Source organism: Amblyomma americanum, chromosome 6, assembly GCF_052857255.1.
Source record: "Amblyomma americanum isolate KBUSLIRL-KWMA chromosome 6, ASM5285725v1, whole genome shotgun sequence".
NCBI classification, from domain to species: Eukaryota; Metazoa; Arthropoda; class Arachnida; order Ixodida; family Ixodidae; genus Amblyomma; species Amblyomma americanum.
Window position 1 is genome coordinate 74,147,073 of NC_135502.1, and position 20,693 is coordinate 74,167,765.

At 50.9% G+C, this 20,693-nt stretch overlaps 1 protein-coding gene across 2 annotated transcripts in view; it reads right to left on the reverse strand.

Annotated features, from left to right (window-relative positions):
• Positions 1-20,693, reverse strand: part of LOC144093698 (coronin-2B-like) — a 188,798-nt gene that overhangs the window by 107,067 nt on the left and 61,038 nt on the right. The gene's annotated exons all lie outside the window — the stretch shown is intronic.

The window sequence follows — 20,693 nt, forward strand, 5'->3', positions numbered from 1 at the left end:
AAGCCGTCTTTTAGGAGTACCATCGAGTGTTAACACTCACGCGCGCTCGCACGCGCGTACAGATAGAAACGGGTTCTCGCTCAGTGAGGCTTTCACAGGACGCACAACTATAGAACACAGCGACACGACGCCACAACATAGGACGCGCATAGCGCATGCGGTGTGTCACGCGGAAAGCCTATTTGTTTTTTTCTCCCACTATTAGTTTTTCACGCGTTATGTTTCCATGTTTGAAACAATAAAACACTATATGCAGAGCGCAGTCTTAAAGCGTACACTCAGGGTGCAGTTTGTAAGGCCAACGGCGTGTTGTCGCCGTGCTGCCGCACAATCTGTGTTAACACGTGCACAGGTGCCATACTGCACATTCTGAAAGACCCGCTTGAGATCAGGGTGTATACTCTCTCTCTCTCTCTCTCCTCTCCCTTTCCCCTCTCCTTTTATATACGCACAAGAGGTGTGCGGCTAGCGTACCGTATCTCAGGAGAATTGCGCAAGAATAGGAAGTCCGGACTAAGTTATCGGCCGCGCGCCATGATAAGGAGCTTAGCTTTTTCCACCCGGGCACAGATCTATAACGTTGCGTCTTGCCAAAGGAAAATGATCGCTGTCGCCACAACGCACCTGGCGATGAAAAAGGAATAGGGAAGGAAATACAAGAGAGTGGCGGCTGTCGCGCGCAGATGCGCGTGTCATATACCTCGGTACTCCGAGGTCCTTCAGAGCCAGCTCAGTCCCAGCCGCCGCCGCGGTGCGCGCTTCACCTCAGCGACAGGTCACCCGAGGTCACGACACTGCGGCCCAGAGCGATTCGAGGCCAACGCAAATCGGCAGAAGACGCCGCTGCGCAGTCAGGACGCACACAGTCTGGACGTCAAGGGTATTGAGGGCGCGATCCCGGTTGCGGTGAAGCCGACCGTGTGTATACGTAGACGGAAGCGGCGGCGGGTGTTCCATCGCATAGTCAAAACGGTCAGGCCCCTCTTCGTGTTAGGTTTTTTTTCTCGACGAGTGATGAGACCGCCGAGTGCTCAGGAATCGAATGGCACGCTAACGCGATGTTGCAACGGTTTCCGTGATAAGGAACCGTCCCCACCGCAAGGGCGCCGCGCCGTCGGCTCAACGGGCGACGTCGAAGTGGTCTTTCGCTCGCGGCACGGCGTATTGAGACGCGGAAGTCTCGAACCCCCGTATCAAATCAGCGACGAGAAGTGTTCGAGAGCGTTTCAAGGTGACACTGCACGCAGCGCGAAATGGCCCGATTATTATTTGCTTCTTTCAGAAAAAAGCAAAAAAAGTTCGCTATATCCGTTTGCAGGAAAACTTTACTTCGCTAAAACGGGGTGTACTAAGTACATGGTTTTGTACTGTAGCTTTGAAAGAGAGTTGCATTTCTTGCGATAATTTATTATCCTGTTGGCGATTGCTTCGTTGGAGACAGCTTAACTGTAAGAGAGATACGCTTGTTCTAACAATCCTAACAATGTACCACGAATGCCCGGGACGTATTTTTGTAGCACAATGGTGCAATGTTGCGATATCATATATATATATATATATATATATATATATATATATATATATATATATATATATATATATATATATATATATATATATATATATATATATATATATATATATATATCAAGCATGGCAGACAGCTATTGAGCGTAGACTCGCCAGTCTTCTCATGAGCGCTTTTTCAACCTATATTTAGTATTGAGGCGAGTATTGTAAGCTCAATGAATTCGATCATTATCGCACGAATATTACCTTCGGTGCCTGCAGGGATACTGCAGAGTACAGCTGCACACAATTTCTAGCAAGAATTAAGCGGCAGATGCCCCTTAAAGGAGACCTTCCAGCCAATGGCGTCGACCGATTTTCATGACGGCGCGGATAATCCGATTAAGCCGTGGTTAATGCCTTTTCATCCGCCACCCTCTGCGATCTCACGCTATAAGTTCCAAAAGGATGAAACACGACGTCATGATAATTGGCCGACGCCATTGGCTGGAGGGCCTCCTCTGACGGGCATTTGCCGCTTTGTTCTCGAGTTGCATCCGACTTTAATAAAATTCGGGTCGCGGCTTACCTTTGTTGGGCGGCAAATTACGCACTGAGTGCGGAGAAATGTGGGGTGTAGAATGCAGTATTTTTATTTCTCGCCCCATAATCCATGCCCGTGACGTTTATAACGACGTCGAGAGCATCGCTAGTCCGAGGTGGGTGGCAGCGCGGTGCAGCCTCAGAGATACGCGTTCGCTTGTGAAAGCGGCCGCTGGCGACGACGCCTGTGTTTCATTTCTTCTTGGCCTTTCCTATAGTTTGTTTATAATAGCTCCGTCTTCATTAAAAGTAGCCAATTTGTCATTAAAACATGGTACCCTACAAATACTGGCCAGCTTCAATTTGTTCTCAGTGTTCCTGCAACGAGTCCCGCATGTTCAGAATCAAACCGGAGTCCTCTTCAAAAGCTCACTACGCGACGCCGCGCGCAGTGCCGGTATAATAAGCAAGAAGAACGGAATCGATGGAAAAACACTCGAGAGGAAAGAAGACGGTTACGCATTCCGCGGACGGCGCCGGTTTCCGCCGATCGGCGAAGAAGTATTCCCGCCGAGGCCGAAGACCTTCCGCCGGGCGCGATGCGAGGAAGCAAGCCCCGGGGGAACGAGCCGCCGGAGAGACCGGCATTTTGGGAACATCGCAACCGGAACACTCGTTTCTCCCGCGACGCCGCAACGCGCGTGCCTTATCGCGCTGGGTTCCTGGGCCGGGAGATAAGAGGGAGAGAGTGAAGAAGGAAAAGAAAGCAGAGAGGAAAACGAGGAGGGACCCACAGTGCGGCTGCGGCGGAGACACGCACGCATGGATTGAAGCCGCGCCGTGCGGCGCGATTACGGACCCTCTTCTCAGCGTCGCCAAAATGCGAACAAAAAAAAAAAAAGGCGGAGGGGAAAAAAAAGTTGCTTGTAGCCGTTTCGCCCGCTAAACTTTCTGCGCCGTTGGGCAGGAAAATTGCGGCATATCCTAAATGAAAAGAGAAGCCACATCATTAGGTAACAATTAGGCGTGCACGTGTATGGACTGTGAGATTTGCGAGAAAGGAAGCTAGCTTTCCTATGGGCGTGTCAGAAGATACTGTAGTCATATATCTCGTTGGCAATATCACCGGAGATTGAGGCGGGAGCATTTGCACCACAAGGCGGACTGGGGCTGTTGCGGACGTGCCCGCGTTTGGTACTTTGAAAAGACTGCGTGGACTCAATCGCGACTACGCACAGCAGCGACCGAACGCGATACTGGCGGCGGTTGAAATTTTCCACAGCACTTTCGCCGAGCGCGACGCAATTCTACTTTAGTTTCTTACGCACAGCGGTTGATGAGTTTATTGTTCCCAGAGGTTTGAGGGCGCCGTTGTCTCTGTTAAGTTGCAGCGTTGGTGGGCTATTGTAAACGGGTGTGCTATACAGCGAGTCAGTGCGTGTGGAGCTGAGTATACGTGCAGTTGTATATAGCCTAGCGCCCAGTGCGAGGAAGTTCACTTCTTTGAGCACTGAGAATCTAAAAGTATTTTCTTTCCTTTTTTTTTACGCTTAGTTAACCTATTTTCCTTGCTACCGTCAAGCTAAATATAATTTCAGCAAAGTAGCGCCGGTTGCAGCGTTCTGTTTGACAGGGCACTTCATCGACCGTCTTTTCTTTCAACATCTAATAACAAAGAAACCCGATATGCGCTTGGGTGAATGCCAATGAGTAATTACTCCCTTATTGCAAATCTACTCCACCTTGGGGGATTCCCCTAAACATTTGACCGACCGAGATTATTGAACTTATGCACCCCCCCCCCCCCCACCTCCCCCCCCACGGCCCTCGACAGCTGACACGTGCGATCCTGAATTATTCAGTGATTATTTTATGCAGCTAGCTAAAGGTGCCGCGGCAAGTACGTGCGGCCTGCCAACGCCACATCAAGCTGCAATTAGTTTAGCATTTCGCGGTTTCCCGATTGGCTTCGGCGCTCGCATCTGCATGCTCCTCACATCAGTGCTAAGGATGCAGTATGCCAATTTACATGTTTCGTGTCTCCACGTGCACTGCATCCAGACCTGTCTGCAGCCGATATACGCAGCATTCATCAGCGATAACTGTGAAGCCCCTATAGAGAGCGATGTTTGCGGATTCCTAGTGGATGTTCATATCCACCACGACTGTGGCTGCGCGCTTCTGTCATGGGTGCAGTTGAACGTGCCGGGCTAGCGCAACGAAGAGTATCCGTGGTGACGTTAGTGGCATGGGCAACGCTTGCACAGAATGCAGTTTTACGCAAGTTTTACCCCATGGTTCTCGAAGATCGAAGGCCACATCAGCCCTTCCCTCAGAACGATGACATTTCGTATTAGGTCACACAGGTCGGTGTACCACCGACATGACAAGCACAGTAGCTGATTCTCGAAGTTCACACCACGTCACTCTTTCGATCAAACCATTGCTTCCTACGAGAGATCAATAGTACGAAGTGATGCCGGGCTGCATGGCAAAAGAGAATTCAAGGAGGACGTTGTCCAGGCTTGGAAGGACCACTAAGAACGATGAGGAAGGCATGCTATACGGTTCCTCATTCTTGTTTTGAGGTCGCGAGCCCTGAACGGCAACGTTTCCTGCGACGAGGTAGGGCGTCGTTAATATATTCGGTTACGACACACTTCGATGTCCTAATATTTAGCATAAAATCGCAATTAATCAGTGTTAACGAACTAGGGACACTGCCTCGCAGCCATCGCAGAGTGTCGGCCGAGAGTAGCGCGGTCTGTTATCGGTTATCGCCCTTTTTTTGAAAAACCAAATGAGCAACGTGTCCCTCCTATTCGAGCCGGGGACGACCTCTGATTCACTAGGGCTATGGAGTCCTGCTGATAAGGAGCGTCAGCTCTCAGCGGGCGGTGTAAGCAACAAAAAAAAGCACAACAAAAAAGAACACTTCGTTGAGCAGACAATGAACCGGCATAAATAATAATAATTGGCTTTGGGGGAAAGGAAATGGCGCAGTATCTGTCTCATACATCGTTGGACACCTGAACCGCGCCGTAAGGGAAGGGATAAAGGAGGGAGTGAAAGAAGAAAGGAAGAAGAGGTGCCGTAGTGGAGGGCTCCGGAATAATTTCGACCACCTGGGGATCTTTAACGTGCACTGACATCGCACAGCACACGGGCGCCTTAGCGTTTTTCCTCCATAAAAACGCAGCCGCCGCGGTCGGGTTCGAACCCGGGAACTCCGGATCAGTAGTCGAGCGCCCTAACCACTGAGCCACCACGGCGGGTCTGAACCGGCATGGCGGACGCTGGTTTCAGCTTGGCGTGCTATCCATTCCAAGCTCATTTCCGCTTCCGGCCGTGGGAGGTTTTGTTCCTTTTCCTGCCTATCTAATCTCTGCAAAGGCACAGCCAGGCATGGGTTTGAGGAGCTGAAACCTCTCAGGCAAGCGCCCCTACACGCGAACTGGTCCATACTCGAGCGCTGAACAAGTCCTCGCCAGAGAAACCGCGCGCGGCCGCGGCGAAGGAAAGCTAGACCGACGCGCCGCTATTGGCTTTCCCTCGTCACGCCGCTGACATGCAGGAAGGTCAGCCAGCGGGAGACGCGGAAAACACGGCCGACGGTGCTGTGCGGACGGCTGTAGCTATGGAAGCAACAAAACACAGAGCAGCGCGCAGAACTGGATCTGACCATCGAATCCGTTCCCCGCCGAGGCAGGTAGCCAAGGGTCATCCGCTGGCGGAATCGAGATCGTCGTCGATGCGAAGCGACGGCCGCGTCGGCGGTACTTGCCGATGGCGGTTTCGACCAGCGCGGCGTTTCAGAGCTGAATTCACCCGTGTCCCTGTTACACATGTCACATTGCATCCCACGTAATGGTTGCACATTGCGCGCAGTGCTCTGTCGGCTGGCCCTGGTAAGCCAACCGAAGCATGCGTTTGGTATAATAAAGCCTGGTGATTTGTCTGGGCGGACCTCTTGCCTCTTCTTTCTGGAGCAGGCTAGCTTCGGGCACCCCTTCTGTCGGCAGCTGCCAGCCCATTACAGTTAATGATACTAATAATTGTTACGATGATATTAACGGTGCGGCAGCTGTCTGACTTGACGTGGACATGAAGGAAGGAGTGAAGAGAAAGTCCCCGTATTGGAGGAACCCAGGCTACTTTCGGTCACTTGGTGATTTTTAAAGTGCGCTGGTATCGCACACGACACGAGTGCATTTTGCATTTCGCCTCCATCGAAATGCGGCCGCCACGGCGGGGATTCGAACTCATAACCTCGTGCACAGCAGCCGAATGCCATAAGTATAGTTACGGACTGAGCCTATATAGTGGCGGCCCGCTCATTTTTTACTCTTTTATTTCCTTGCGTTTGTCAGGTCTCAAAAGCAGATAACAACGACCATATTTGCAGCTTTAAAAGCAGCATAAAAAAGCGATAATAAGATCAGGTTAATGTACAGATCAGGTTAATACGAAAGAACAAGTAAAGAAAGCCTCAGGAGCAATGCAAAGCGGGAAAGAAGCTGGTGAGGAACAGCAGAAGTGTCGAAGGACGGAGGAGAAATGGGGCTAGAAAAACTCTTCGCCCAGTATATGCAACGTCTCATGACCTTGAGCGTACTATAGAAGCTTGGAAGAACGCTAACGTCATCTTAATCCATAACAAAGGGGACGTCAAGGACTTGAAATATTACAGACCGATCAGCTCGCTGTCCGTTGCCTGTAAGGTATTCCCTAAGGTAATCGCTAATAGAGTCAGGGCAACCTTAGACTCCAATCAACCAAATCAGACAGGCTTTCGTAAGGGATACTCGACTCGACAATAGGCCATATTCACACTATCAATCAGGTGACAGAGAAATGCGCAGAGTATAACCAACCCCTATTATAGCCTTTATAGATTACGAGAAAGCATTTTACTCACTCGAAACTTTAGCGGTCATGCAGACATTGCGGAATCAGGGTGTAGAAGAGCTGTAAAAATACTGGAAGATGTCTATAACTGCTGCGCAGCTACCATAGTCATCAATAAACTCAGCAATAAAATTCCAATAAGGAAGAGTGTCAGGCAGGGAGTAACCATCCTGCCAATGCTATTCACCGCCTGTTTACAGGAGGTATTCCGAGGCTTGAATTGGGAACAGTTCGGGATAAGAGTTAATGGAGAAAACCTAAATAATTTGCGATTCGCTGATGACATTGCCTTGCTAAGTCGTTCAGGGGATGAACTGCAAAGCATGATCAATGACTTCGGCAGAGCAGAACGGTGGGTCTAAAAATTAATACCCAGAAAACCAAAGTAACGTTCAACAGTCCCGCAAGGGAACAGCAGTTTACAATTGGTAGCAAGGCTATGTAAGTGATACGAGATTAGGTCTACTTAGGGCAGGTCGTGATCAGCAGATCCGGATCACGAGAGGGAAATGACTTGAATAAGAAAGGGGCTCAAGCGCATTTAGCCGATTCTCTCAGATCATTAATAGCAGCTTACCAATATCTCTCAAAAGAAAAGTATATAACAGCTGTATCTTAACGGCACTCAACTATGGGTCAGAAACGTGGAGCCTAGCAAAAAGGGTTAACGCAGCGAGCCATGGAAAGAAAAATGATTGGTGTAACGTTAAGAGACAGGAAGAGGGCAGAGTGGGTGAGTGAACGAACGCGGGTTAACGACATCCTAGTCGAAATCAAAGCGAATAAATTGGCTTGGGCAGGGCAGGGCATGCGAAGACAAGATAACCGCTGGTCCATAAGGGAAACGGAGTGGATTCCAAGAGAAGGCAAGCATAGCAGGGGGAGGCAGAAGATTAGGCGGGCGGATGAGATTAAGAAGTTTGCAGGAATAAGGTGGCGCAGCTGGCAAAGGGCAGGGTTAATCGGAGAGGTATGGGAGAAGGCTTTGTCCAGCAGTGGATGTAGTCAGGCTGATGATGAATGCCCGGTCTGAACTATAAGGCCAAGGGGAGGAAGGGGGAGGGTATCACTTGAGCTAACGTGGCGGCTGCGACGAGCCTGTTTTCAGTCCGATGCTGCGATGAGCTGCCCGGCCAACCTGCGCAGCCCACTCCAGACACGCTGTTGTTGACGCACGCACAGCTCAGGCGGCAGCGCAGCACGTGTACAGGCCCCAGTGGGTGAACCTAAAGTTTCACTAAAGGTCGTTTAAGTTCGCCGTTCTCCCTCCGTTTTGACAACGGGGCGTAAAAGCATTCCATGCTTTAAACGAGTGAGGTCCACGCAGTCAGTTTGGCAAAACGGCATGCGCCGGCCACTGCTAAGTTTAAATTAATTTTTTGCTTTACTGGCCTATAAAAGCTCCGTCTTAGGTGAATGTAATCTCTGTGTCAATAAAATATGGCAATTTGTCGGTACACGCAAACTTAAATTAATCGTGTCTTCAGTGCCCCTTTAAAGCGCAATCACACTCTTCCCATTCTCCCCGATACGCGTAATTTCAAATCCACCCAACACTGCCGCAGTTTCTCGTCCAGCCGCGTTGCAGTGTTCTAGAACACTGTAGCCGCGTGGTGCAGCCTCGCGCGAATGCTGGCAACGTTCTGCCGAGCACATCCGGCGCATCTCTCGGGAGAGGCCTCGCAAATCGAGCGCCGCGTATTCGACGATGGAGGGAGACCCCGAGAATGACGCGCGACCCCCAAAGCGGATCTCCGCAACACCCTCTAGTATTTAGAGGGTGTTGATCTCCGCGAAGCGTCTCCTCCTCCTCCTCCTCCTCCTCCTCCATCTCTCAGGGGCATCTCCTATTCTGCCTTAGCCTAAGCCCCCTCCTTTCCCCCTCCTCCGTCTCCCGCGGCAGCTGCCGCATCTGCTGCCCCTCGAAGCCGCAGGGGCCGTGCCCTAATAACCTCCGTTAGCCGCAGAGAACGAGACCCCCGCCGCCGCGCGACAGAGTCCGGCATTTTCCTTCTCAGAATGCCGGGAAGGAGCAGGGAGGAGGGAAATGCTTTATTTAATACGCCAGCTCCTGAGCTGACCGGCAGCGGAAGCCCACCCATCCCATTATATAAGCGCGGTCGGGAGAGGAACGCCGAGTGTTCCCGGTATAAATCCTTTCTGAGCTTCCGCCGCATGCCTCTGTCCGTTGGCCTCGCCCTTTAAAGTGACCCTCGGCATAGTATGCCATTTCTCGTCTCCCCTTCCTCTAGACATCGCTGGCATGCCTGCGTAGTACAGAGGACTCGCTGTAGCAGACACAACGTGTGCTACAACGTTGTAGTAGCCTGGCTTGTTGGGCTTGCTGCTCGCTCTCTCTCCCTAGGTGACGTCATAGAAGCCATCGCAGGTAACAGGCGATCGAAAGAAACGACCAACAGGGGCATTGCAAGCCGCGCCTATGAAATCAGCAATGAACCCGTTTTTCGAATGTTTTAAATGCCTACTGTTACGAATACATGCGTCGTGTGAACCATGCGACGAAACTTCATCCCGTTGGCTTTCGAAGTGCAGCTCCGAGGTTTAAAACGAAGCGATGTAAAGAACAGGTCGGAAGCTGCGGGAGCAGAAATATGCGAGAGCGATATTACGAAGACCAGAGCGTCCCCAACAGCACACAGGTATAAGCCTCACAAAGTTAATCCGTTGTTCTGTAGCGCATCAAAGTTAATCCGTGGCTGCGCAGCAGCGCGAACTCAACGTCTGCCCCCGGCGCAACCTCGTCGCTTGTGTCGTCGTATACTGCAGCATTCAAATCGCGCAACATCTTCGTGGTAATGTCAGCGCTGCACCCAACACTTTACCTCCGGATACGGTCAGCGCTTGAGAAAGACAAAAATAAAATAACATCAACTGTACTCTGCCTCTCACGGAACTTGCATGCAGTACAGTGGAAACTGCGAGCGCGAGGAGACGCCTCCCGAAAGCGTTCCGTTCCCACGCACTCGGAAGCCAACCACACAGGCGGCTGGAAGTTATCGCCTCGTGTTTGCAGCTACACACCGCTGTCAACAAGTTGGCGAGATATACTGACGGAGGCATGCGCAGCCCGCGTGCATGCGCAACACCTATGCGGTTTCCTCTCTGGCGGCGAGCCACGTTCCGAGACGCAGAATGTAGCCGACGTCGCGGAGGGAGGAGGAGGGGAGAGCGTGGCCGGGAGGCGCACTCGAGAAGAGCCGGAAGCATCATCGACTGTCGAGCACGCCTCTGCTACTGCGCCGCGGCGTCCAGAGAACAATGGGCTCGAGCGAAGCGACAGAGACCGCGGCGCGAGCTTCTACGTCTCGTCTTTTGTCTTCTGCTTTGGCTCGCAGAACGAACTGCATACGGTGCAGTCCGATGTCGCGCTGTACGGCTTGGATGGGAGAAGTAAGCGAAGGTTGGCTTTCTCAGATTTCGTGTACCAAGTGGTTTGATTTCGCGTCTCGTAATGACCTTTCACTCGATCCATACTGCTCTCGTTATTTTTTAATGCGAAAGCATTAGATGACTCAGTTCAAGGTCATCTGTCGGCAAAATGTGCGATAGAATAAAAATAAGAAAAAAAATTGGGGTTCCGGCGGGAATCGAATCCGGGCCGCCGGCGTGCAAGACGGGGACGCTGCCACTCTGCCACGACACTTTTTTTCGTTCTTTCTTGCATAGAAATAGTGCGAAAAGAAATATCTAAGCATCCGCCACGACACTTCAACGTTTGCAGCTGAATAATGGCGCGTCTAGTGAATGCACAGTTTTAAAAAACGTTTCTTCGAGATATGGACTGAGGCCTACATGAGTAACTATGAGCATGTTAATTACAGATGTCACAATCAAGCGAGTGCCAAATTTCCCCCGTGCTTGGCGTGCAGTCGTAACGCCATCATGCGGCACCCACTGAAAACCCCCTTCGCAATGTACGGCGTTGGCCCAGCAAATAGCGCAGGTGGCGGACCGCACACAGTTTCGCACTTCCGCATGTAAGGAGACTTAAGTGCACCTAGTATTTTTTTTTTCACTGTACGATGTGCATATATATCAGAGGTGGCAATAAAACAGTGTGTGAATATATTCATGTAGACCAAAATGCTCCGCAGGCGATAGGATGTATGGGTTTGTTCACCGTACTTGTACATCAATAGCGCCGCCAAATAATATCGAATCAGATTACTTTTCAGCGAAAAAAATCAAAATAACAATTAGAACAGTTATATCTGCTGGCCCTGACAATGGTTCAATAGGGATACTTTTAACCAAAGTAGAACCTGCTTGCGTGCTAGTCATTTTAAAGGAGGTAAAGTGTGAAAAAAGGGTAGGCTCCAGTTCTCGGTACTAAACCAAAAGAGGATTCAGCTGTGCCCTCTGCGCCTGCCGTGTCGTTTCCAAGTGTTTTTCATTTGTTGTACCCTTTTGCGTAGTTTCCTTCTAATTAAATAACGCGCTTCGCTCTCAGCCGAAGGCTGCGCGGACAATTCGTGTATCTTCTCAATAAAACTCGCATACACATAGCAATGTCTCTTCTGGTGTGCCTGACAAAATGCTTGAACTGCTAGTTGCTACGGTTGCAGTATTTCTGTCGCATCATAAGCAATGAAAAGAAAGTGCCGCACTTCCAGCCCGCATGACGTATGCAAGGCAAGTGACAACAAGCAGGCACATGCGCTGAGAGAGAGAGAGAGAGAGAAAAGAAACACATAAAGGGTAGAAGAAAGCAAGGACCTCAAAGAACGCAAATCCTGTTAGCTGCATGCATTACACCGGAGCACAGAAAAAAAAAATCCAGTACATTCCGTCAGAGACGCGGTCTACGCTGCGAATGTTGTGTTTGCAGCACTAAAGTTGGTTGTCGGATTGCAGAGTCCACAATAGACAACGCAAATGACGGGATACATGCGAGCGCTCGCAAATCTTGAATGTCTTTCTGCGTCCCGTCTTTCGCGTTGTCTATTCTACAGATTCTCGAAATTTATATACATAGCCTGTTTCACACAGCTAGACTAAGCGTGACTACATGCTCCTTTCGACTATGGCGCGCAGGTCCCCGATTGCGATAAGGCAGCGCGACCGCAAAGGCCCCGAAAAGGATGTCCAACTATCGCTACGGCGTCCAACTGCTGAGCCAACACCATTTAGGTTGCGTTGTCTGAGCCCGACGACGCGGAACCCCTGAGGTCAAGGTGAATCGGAGGAGTCCACTATACGGCGTGCCTCCTTATGAAGACTATTACTATCGTTAAACAAATATGGAGAAAATATGCACCACAGCAGCATTGTCAGTGTTGCCGCCTCTTGGGAAGAAAGAAAGAAAGAAAGAAAGAAAGAAAGAAAGAAAGAAAGAAAGAAAGAAAGAAAGAAAGAAAGAAAGAAAGAAAGAAAGAAAGAAAGAAAGAGGAAAAACTGAATTCGAGCAGTATTTACCTCTGCTCATCCCCCGCCATGGGTATGTGCCGTTAAGCCCGAGGACATCATCATCATCATTAAATATGTGCACAACCACATGGCTGCGCCACTAGTTCTTTAAACATGGCCTGTGCTGCTACACATTTCGCGCCATCGAAGGTAAGAAGCGAATAACGCGGTGCAAACGACCCAAATGCAGGTCGAAGCCGCGTTTTGGGCGTTTTATTTTGCCACCATTTTTCCCGTCGTTTTCGGAGACGACGCAGTTCAGACAGAAGAGAAATAGCGCTGAGCTACGGGTCTCGGCACTGCCTCCCCTAAGTCGCTACACAGTCAGCAACAACGAGGAGTGAAGGAGAAATAATGCTGATGATCCAAACGCCGATGGGCAGAAAGCAAGCACAGGGGTCCGAGCGCGCGATATTTACATGCGCGCACGCACGATCGGCGCAGAGATTAAAGCGTAACAATGGCCACACTGAGGGACCTGCAAAACGGCCCGCGCGCGAGCAAGGAAACGGCTCCCGCCGAGAGAACAACACTTTGCGCTCACGGACACATAAATACGGTGCTGCGTCTCTCTCATAAACGGCGCCGTTCTCAACAAGTGCCCGTTTACGGCCCCTTCCTGATACGACTGCCTCTACGTGCGCTCTCCTTTTCGACCTCTCTCTCTTTCTTGTTCCGCTCCCTTTCCTCGCTTTTGAGAAAATTTTTTTCCCCGTTCGCACGTTCGCCTCGATCCCGTGTATCGGGCAGCGACCGGTAGCGAAAATTCCGCCCCGAATGAGAAGGAGAGAGAGAGAGAGATCTGCGAAAAGGAGCAACGCTCGCACAATAAGCCAGTCCTCCGAGATGCGTTGCGCGATTAGTCAAGGCGCACACAGCGGCACACTTTCTCCGCGTCGGCGACGGCTCGCCGCCTGTCCCATGCAAGCAGCGTTTGCCGACAAAGCAGCCCCGTTGAAAACGTGCGAATGTTCTTCGTTCTTCTTCCGGCTGTTACTATTGCTACTGACGCCGCTGCTTCCAGGCCGTCTATATACAGTCGCTTTCAGCGCTAACTGCCGAGACAACATCGAACGTTTAGCGCAACATCGAGCGTTGTCTCGATATCTTACTACCGCATTCACCGCACTGAACTGGTAGCTTGTACTAACCACTGCGTACACACTGCCTAGCTATAGCCTGTTCACAGGACGGTCAGTGCAAGCGGTAGCAAAAGGGCGCGCTCGCGACAAATGAGGCTTCGTGTTTGCGAGATAGTTGCCGAACGAATTAGGAGAAATAAAAACCGGCACTGGGGGAGAGGCAGAGAACGATGGGGAGGGAGGGGGGGGGGGCTGTATGTAAGTACAGCCTTTGTCAGCATGTAAGCACATACTGTATATGTACAGCCTTTGTCAAATGAAAAAAAAAAAGGTTGAAACACTGGCGATACATAAAAAGCCTGACAGAATGACCCTGGAGTAAGGCTCATCGAATACCTTCGGCAAATGCTTTGCGTATACGGGCAGATGTACAGGAGATGCAGAGGAAGGTGCACAATGGTGCGAAGCAGACTGGCATATTGGAGAGAGAGGAGAACAGTGAGTTTGTCCCGCAGTATGCCATGAAGTTGGTCACCTGCATTTCCTTTTTTTTATGATTCCCAGTGACACCTGGCAAGCCCAATCACCTTGTAGAGGAAAGGATGTCATGGAATCCCAGTCAAACTCACGGGGTCACTGCACGCGTTACGCGAACTCTTCGTGTATATGTGATCTCCGAGGTTTTGATATATAGATGTGTTTCTCGCGCAGTTCACGCGGCAAAGGGTATATATACAGCGTCTGCTTTTCATCGTGGAAATGAGGAGACTAGCTCGCCCGATTTCCCCATCATCTCGGTCTTCGACCGAATCCCTGTTCCACGACCCGTGCCTACTGCGTCTATTTTCGGCCCGTCAGGAGACGGGCCTCGTTTATCGATCAAGCCGCGCGCACACACGAAATCAGAGGAGAAAGCCTGTCACGAATACGGGAGGGGGGTGAGTGGAAGCGCGAGTGCGTGCAGCTAGCTGAACAAGAACCCCAGCTTTCCTGAAGATTCGCCACGCATTTTTATTTATTTATTTTTTCTCCCCCGCGCCCTTAGGAAGAGCCGATGCTCCCAATAACGTCCGAAAGTGAGCGCCAAAGCGAGCGCGGTAAACAAGATAGGCCGTGTTTCGAGTCGAGAGCGAATTGATAAATCCGAGCCGAGCAGACGCGATCCATGCCCGGCGGTGGCAAGCGACGACGAAACACGCACGTGGGATTTTCCGTCACGACGCATTCTCAAGGACCGCGCAGCTCTGTTGCGTGGCGCGCGGCTCTCCCTAGTGCTCGTTCAAAGTGAGATTGACTCGCTACAAAGCGAGCGAGGAAGGCCGACGGCTTCGGGGAAGAGGGAAAGGGGGGGGGGGGGGGGGGGGCTTTCCCATTTCGATCACGTAGTCTGCGCGCACGCAGGTGGAACGAGAAAGCGCGGCATTTACAATGGACGTGATCCAAAAGCAGATCGAGCGTCGCTAATCCGTGGATGTGCGGCAAACCACGCGCAACAGGTGTTGGTCAGCAGGCGGTAACCTTTAAACGCATCGTAATTTGGTTTATAGCATCGATTGTAACCTGTATACAGAGGCAAAAAATAAAAACAAAAAATCGGATGCAGTGAATGCGTTCGTTGAACATGCAAGGTGACATTTTAGAAGCCAGCACTTCTGGGTCTCTTCAAGCTACTGCTCCCTAGCGACACGTAGTGGCTCCTGCGCGACTGGACACGAGTTCGTGTATGATGCTGAAATTTAGAGTTGAATCTCGGTACTTGAAATTAGAAAGAGACCCAAATTTTCTACGAAATAAGAGATCCACGATCTAACACCCCTCTACAAAAATGATATTGGCAGCGCCAAACCGGGATGTTCGAATAAAGCGGACGTTCGAATTAAACGAGTTCTAATGAGCGAGGTGTCATTGCATAAGACCTTGTGTGCGTATTTTGTTCAAAAAATCGCTATTCATTGCGATGTTCCCACACAACATAGCTCTCATTCGTTCATTCTTTGGCCACTATACAGGTTCGAAGAGTGTGCAGTGCGGCGAAGTACGCCGTGCATTTGTTTTCAGGGTCGCGTTATCAGTCGCGTGCAAGGGGAAAAAAGTGCTCTTGTATCTTTGGCGAAACTTTTGCAGTTTGTGAAATAAACAACAACGCCTTGTCCAGGGCCGCTGTATACGACCATTCCAGGAGGCAAGGCGAAGTCACAAACGCCGACCACTGGTATATATGCTATAGCATTGAACACACGCCATATGCAGACTTAGAAAATGAGCGCGCCGCAGACGCCGTCAGCTGGATTTTCTTTCAGTCCATGAGCCATAATCTCGTGGCGATTTGCTGAAACAGCTGATGCTTTATCTGTAAGAAACGCAGTTTCGTCTCAAGCTTTTCTACTCCTGATTCAGGTCAAGCAAGATGGAGTGCGTCACAGAACACTGGTCGTGACTCTGGAAAAAAAAAAGGGAGTAGAAGGAAGGGAATGACGGACTGAAACAGCATCGGAACGAGAGAAGAATACTACACTCCCTGCGCTCGTTACGGCGGCCATTACAGCCTCGCCCAAGGCATTATCTGCTCGGCGGCCGTGGGTAGCGCGAGCTCCAACAGAAGGTAGACTTATTTCCAGAATAATAGCCGCACTTGGCCATAGTGCAGGGTGGCGCTGAAGCCGTACGTAGAAAAAAGGAAACCGAGTTCCGATGTTGGCACGAGATCAGAGTCGTGAATCGAAACAAACGGTCAGAGGCCGAAGGAAGGCCAACTCAGAGTTCGCGCTGGCCGTTAGCCGGTAACAGATGGCGGACGCCCTGTGCCTCGGAAAAGAAGTGCCGCCGACAGATCGAACGGCCTCGTTTTTCAGCATGCCCGCTGGTGGGTGAAAAGCACATAACCACGGACGTTATCGTGACCACAGAAAAAGAATTACCGGGATGTGAGGAAGTGATGCTGGAAGCGCGTCGCTGTATAGATCCGGCTTCGTCGCAGCTAAGTAAAAAGCAGCGCGGCCAGATGTCACCCTATAAAGTCTTAGACGACTTCATTTCGCTGTCGCGTTGGTGGTACCGAGGCCTTAGACTGGATTTCCGTCCGTGACGGCTACGCTTGCATATCGATTAAAGCGATGCGACACCGGCGGTTTATGCTGGTCGACATTCATTACAGAAGCCAGCAGTGAGCTTAGCGAATTCTTTCAAAACGACTTGAGAAACTCTCCTTAAAAGAGGTTGCAGAAGGTGCACTTTGCGACGCGCAGCTCGCAGAGACGACGGCTAGTGGCTACAGAGCGGCCGCTTGGCATTTAACCAAAGCATATCGCTGCAAGCAGCCAGCCAATCACACCTCGGGGATAATCCACGGTTTCAACGGCCGACGACGAGGTGTATTGCTTTGGTGCGGGCTACCTTAAACATGAGACGCGGCTTTCGGTTCAAGTCGAAAGCACCGTTTACCTACAACGGCTGATCACTATAGCGGCGCACTTACAGTAATATTTTTTTCCGAGCGTTTCGGCTCTAAACTGATCTCAAGAAGGCTAAGTTACTCGCCCGGCGGGGCCGTATGATGTAGTTCGCGCTGTCATTCGGTGCTAATACCAGGAATGTGAGTGCGCCTTCAATCTGCTGGTATGCAAGGGCCCGCAAGTGCCTGCAATGTCAAACGTCGTCGGTTCAAACGTTAGAGCGTTTGTTTTTGGGCGAAGAGGCCCGATACCCCCGGCTCGATCAGCGCAAATCTTATTTCCTACGCTGCACCCGACTGATTGGTAGAGATCATTTATAACTCGAGCTCCCGACCCGCGATTCGAATAACGCCACACTCACTGAGTTACAAAAACTACGATCATTTGTGCCGCCTCAACATATGACGTGACCTCAGCCGTATACACCAGCAGCAAATGAGTGATGCCAGGTCGGCTATGAGCAATTCACTGCATACACTAAAGCACCGGTGAGAAAAAGTGCGAAGGCCATCGCTCTGGACACGACCTTGCATCCAGTCATTAAACATATAATCGTCAACGAGTGCTTGCTTCACGCCCTCTACACCCGTTCCAGCGAGTGGATGAGCTAGCTCATCGTGCGCTTCGCTCGAGAGAGAGAAGCCCGGTAAGTCCCTGTTCCATGTGTGAGCTCCATTCTCCAGCCACCAATCCAGCGACATAGCGCAGGGCTATACGCTGCAAAACAAAGTGTAATCGCTTCCTATAGCCGGATACAACTCAAGAACGAAGCGACTGTTCCCCGTCAAAGGACCTCCTTCCAGCCAACGCCATTAGCTGGAAAGGGGGGGGGGGGGGGTCCTTTGGCGGGGAACAGTCGCTTCTTTCTTGAGCTGTATCCGGCTTTGGCTCTCTGCGAGAGAGAGGAGGGTCTATAGAAAGCTTCTTCCATCTGCACATTAATTTTCCAGCGATGCACGTTTCTCTCGACAATCCGCGATCGCTGTTTGATTGCAAACGGACAAATTAACACTGCTGTCCTTACCTTTGAGAAATGCTATCAGTTCGCTACTTTCAAGTTCGAACAACAACGGCGTCACGAAACTTTCGACACCTCGCATGTGACCTAGGCTTGCTGTTCGCTTCGCTTTCCAAGAGACTATGTAAAGAGGCGTGGAAACGCCAACTCCGCGAAATCGGTGCGCCATCGAGCAGGGGCCGCGTGATTAATGTGAGCCGCTGACTCGGCCTATCAAATTGCTTCTATCGGTAGCCGCAATCAAGAGGCGCAATACTGCTAAACTGGCGGGCGCGGGCACATTACTGCCAAGTGGAAAGGTACGGCGAGCAAAAAGGATACACAACGCGGGACTGCTATCAGGTGTGTCAGCGATTATGGCAGCGATTTAAGAGGCCACAAGCGGCGCTAGAGTCGTCACTCGATTTCTCGTCGCTCGTCCTCGACCCCTTTTCATTTCCCCGATCCCCTCCACGAGTGTAGCACTATACGACGCCTGCCGTGTCCTTGCGAAGGCTTTCCGCACGAGCGCTTATGCAGCTGCACCGACAGTCCGGTGCTTTTGAGGCTAAATCTGCACCGCGATCTGAGTCCAAGAGAGAAAGCCGCAAGGCGCAGTCGCCATTAGAGCTCAGTCGTTTTCTCAACGAGCCGGCGGAGAGCTGACGATACGAAACTAAACGCGGGGTTGAGACCTCGCCTCTTGCATCTAGGGCGAGTGTCCTAGATGCAAGATGGTGGCTCTGTCTATGGGCTGGGATATCAATTACTAACGGAGTTATGCATTGTGATGACCCCCATAATGCGCAGGTCCACACGGGACGGAGAGGCAAAGAGACACCGTATGGCTCAGTTTAAACAAACAGGTATATTCAATAATTACACATGGTTAAGATTATACATCAGAGGCTGGGGCGTCCGAGCTTACGTGCCGACGACTTCATGGGGGCGATGGAGTGGCTCCGGAGTTGGGCTCGAGCGGTTGCTGGCAGAAGCTGCACGCCGTCGGGCTTCGGCGCTGAAGACCCTCTTCGCTAACGATGTCGTCCGTTTCTTCGAGGATGGTTCACAAACCCTTCCTCTAGTGTCGTTCGGCTTGGAAGATGAACAGGAGGCGAGCTTGTAGATGATGACAGCAGAGCATAATTTTACAACATACATATACAGAGAGTTAAACTGGAAAAAGCAGAACTGAATTTTCAAAAGAACAAACTTTGCACTTCTTTACTCATCGACCGGGCAGGTTAGTGCCTAAGTAGCATCACATTACATGCTAAGCATGGAGCCCCAGCTCAGACTGGACTGCATCCGTTTACATGTGCTTTTAAGCACTTGATTAACAAAGGACTAAGGGCGGTCATTTCCAGTGGCCCGCCCAAAGCATCAATTCTCCAATCCAAAATAACATGCGAGATGGGGACCACCCCTTTGGGTTGGGCTTAGCCTCGAACCAAGAGTCTGTTAACAATACAAACTAAATAAACAACAAAAACGCCACCACTCTCTCTCAAGTGAGAGTATACACAGGCTCTCTCTTCGGAGCTAATTCACTAGCGCCTGTCTTTCCACATTCTTGGCGAGTACTGCCTGTCCGCCATGACAGGTGTCCGTCGCGGCCCTTCTGGGAAGCTGTGGGTGCCTTCCCGGCGATAGCCCACGACAAAGGGGGGGGAGGGAAAGAATGTCGTCTTTGCGGTAGCGCATAGCGTCGGCTGTGGTACGGCGCGCTCTGGCCCGCTGACAGCTCCCTTGTCCTGGAATGTAACCGGAATTTGGGGAGGATAGAGCCTGTTACCCCGGGGCGGCGGCGGGTCCGGTTTTTCTGGTCGTCACTCAAAGAGCATGGCTGGGTAATTGATGATGCCGCTGTCACGGGTCTCCGTCTACGCCGCGCCGTCGAACGTGGATCCTCGTAGCACACACGGAATGTCACAGCATGAAGGTTTTCTTTGTTACTCCGCCTTATCAGTGATTTGAATACCATTGAAGAAAGAGTCCGTCTTAATGCCGCAAGTGGCGTGACGATCGGCTGACCACCGCGGTTTGGGCCAAATAGAGTGCCAGATTTTGATGAATATGAATTCTTGGCGCTGAAGGGGAAGAAGAACAGCGGCTTCTGGTCGCCCAGGCGGTCGACATGCTCGGCCTATAAATTATGGTCGAATAAAAGTCTTTTACTACTACTACTCTATGGGGAGTTTCATAACTGGCATGATTGGAGAGCATTGGGCCGATATGACCTTAGCTGGTTCGGGGATGTAACTTCCACGAATAAAAAAGCTATGGCCAGCCCCGGAGTCCACAGACCACAAATTTATGTTCTTCGAAGTTATTACGGTGGCCAACTCCTCCTACTTTCGGAGGTGAGTTAAAAAAGAAAGGCAGCAGCTGGGACGATTAATTCGATTTAATAGGGAAATCGGCGGCACAGGACAATAATTCGAAGTTTCTAAGAATGCTAGGAACGCGTAGATCGAGTTCCCGCGGTAAAAATACGAGCTCAGAATCCTCTTTAGCGCCCTTTTAAGCGCTGTCTGATTGCTTGTGCGCGAACATCCGCTCATTCAGCGGTTACAACTCGAAGGTGCACGGCCGTTCTCGAACTTAGAGAGGCGGGAAATGCGAAATATCGGGTGGGTAAAGTTCGTCCAGAGTTACCCACACAGGTGTCGCTCCTGACGAACGGCGCAGATTTGGGATGTTGTAAACAACCCGAGCATTCAAGGCTCGATCAATAAATTCGATGTACTAACTGCCTGTTACCTTCACGTCATG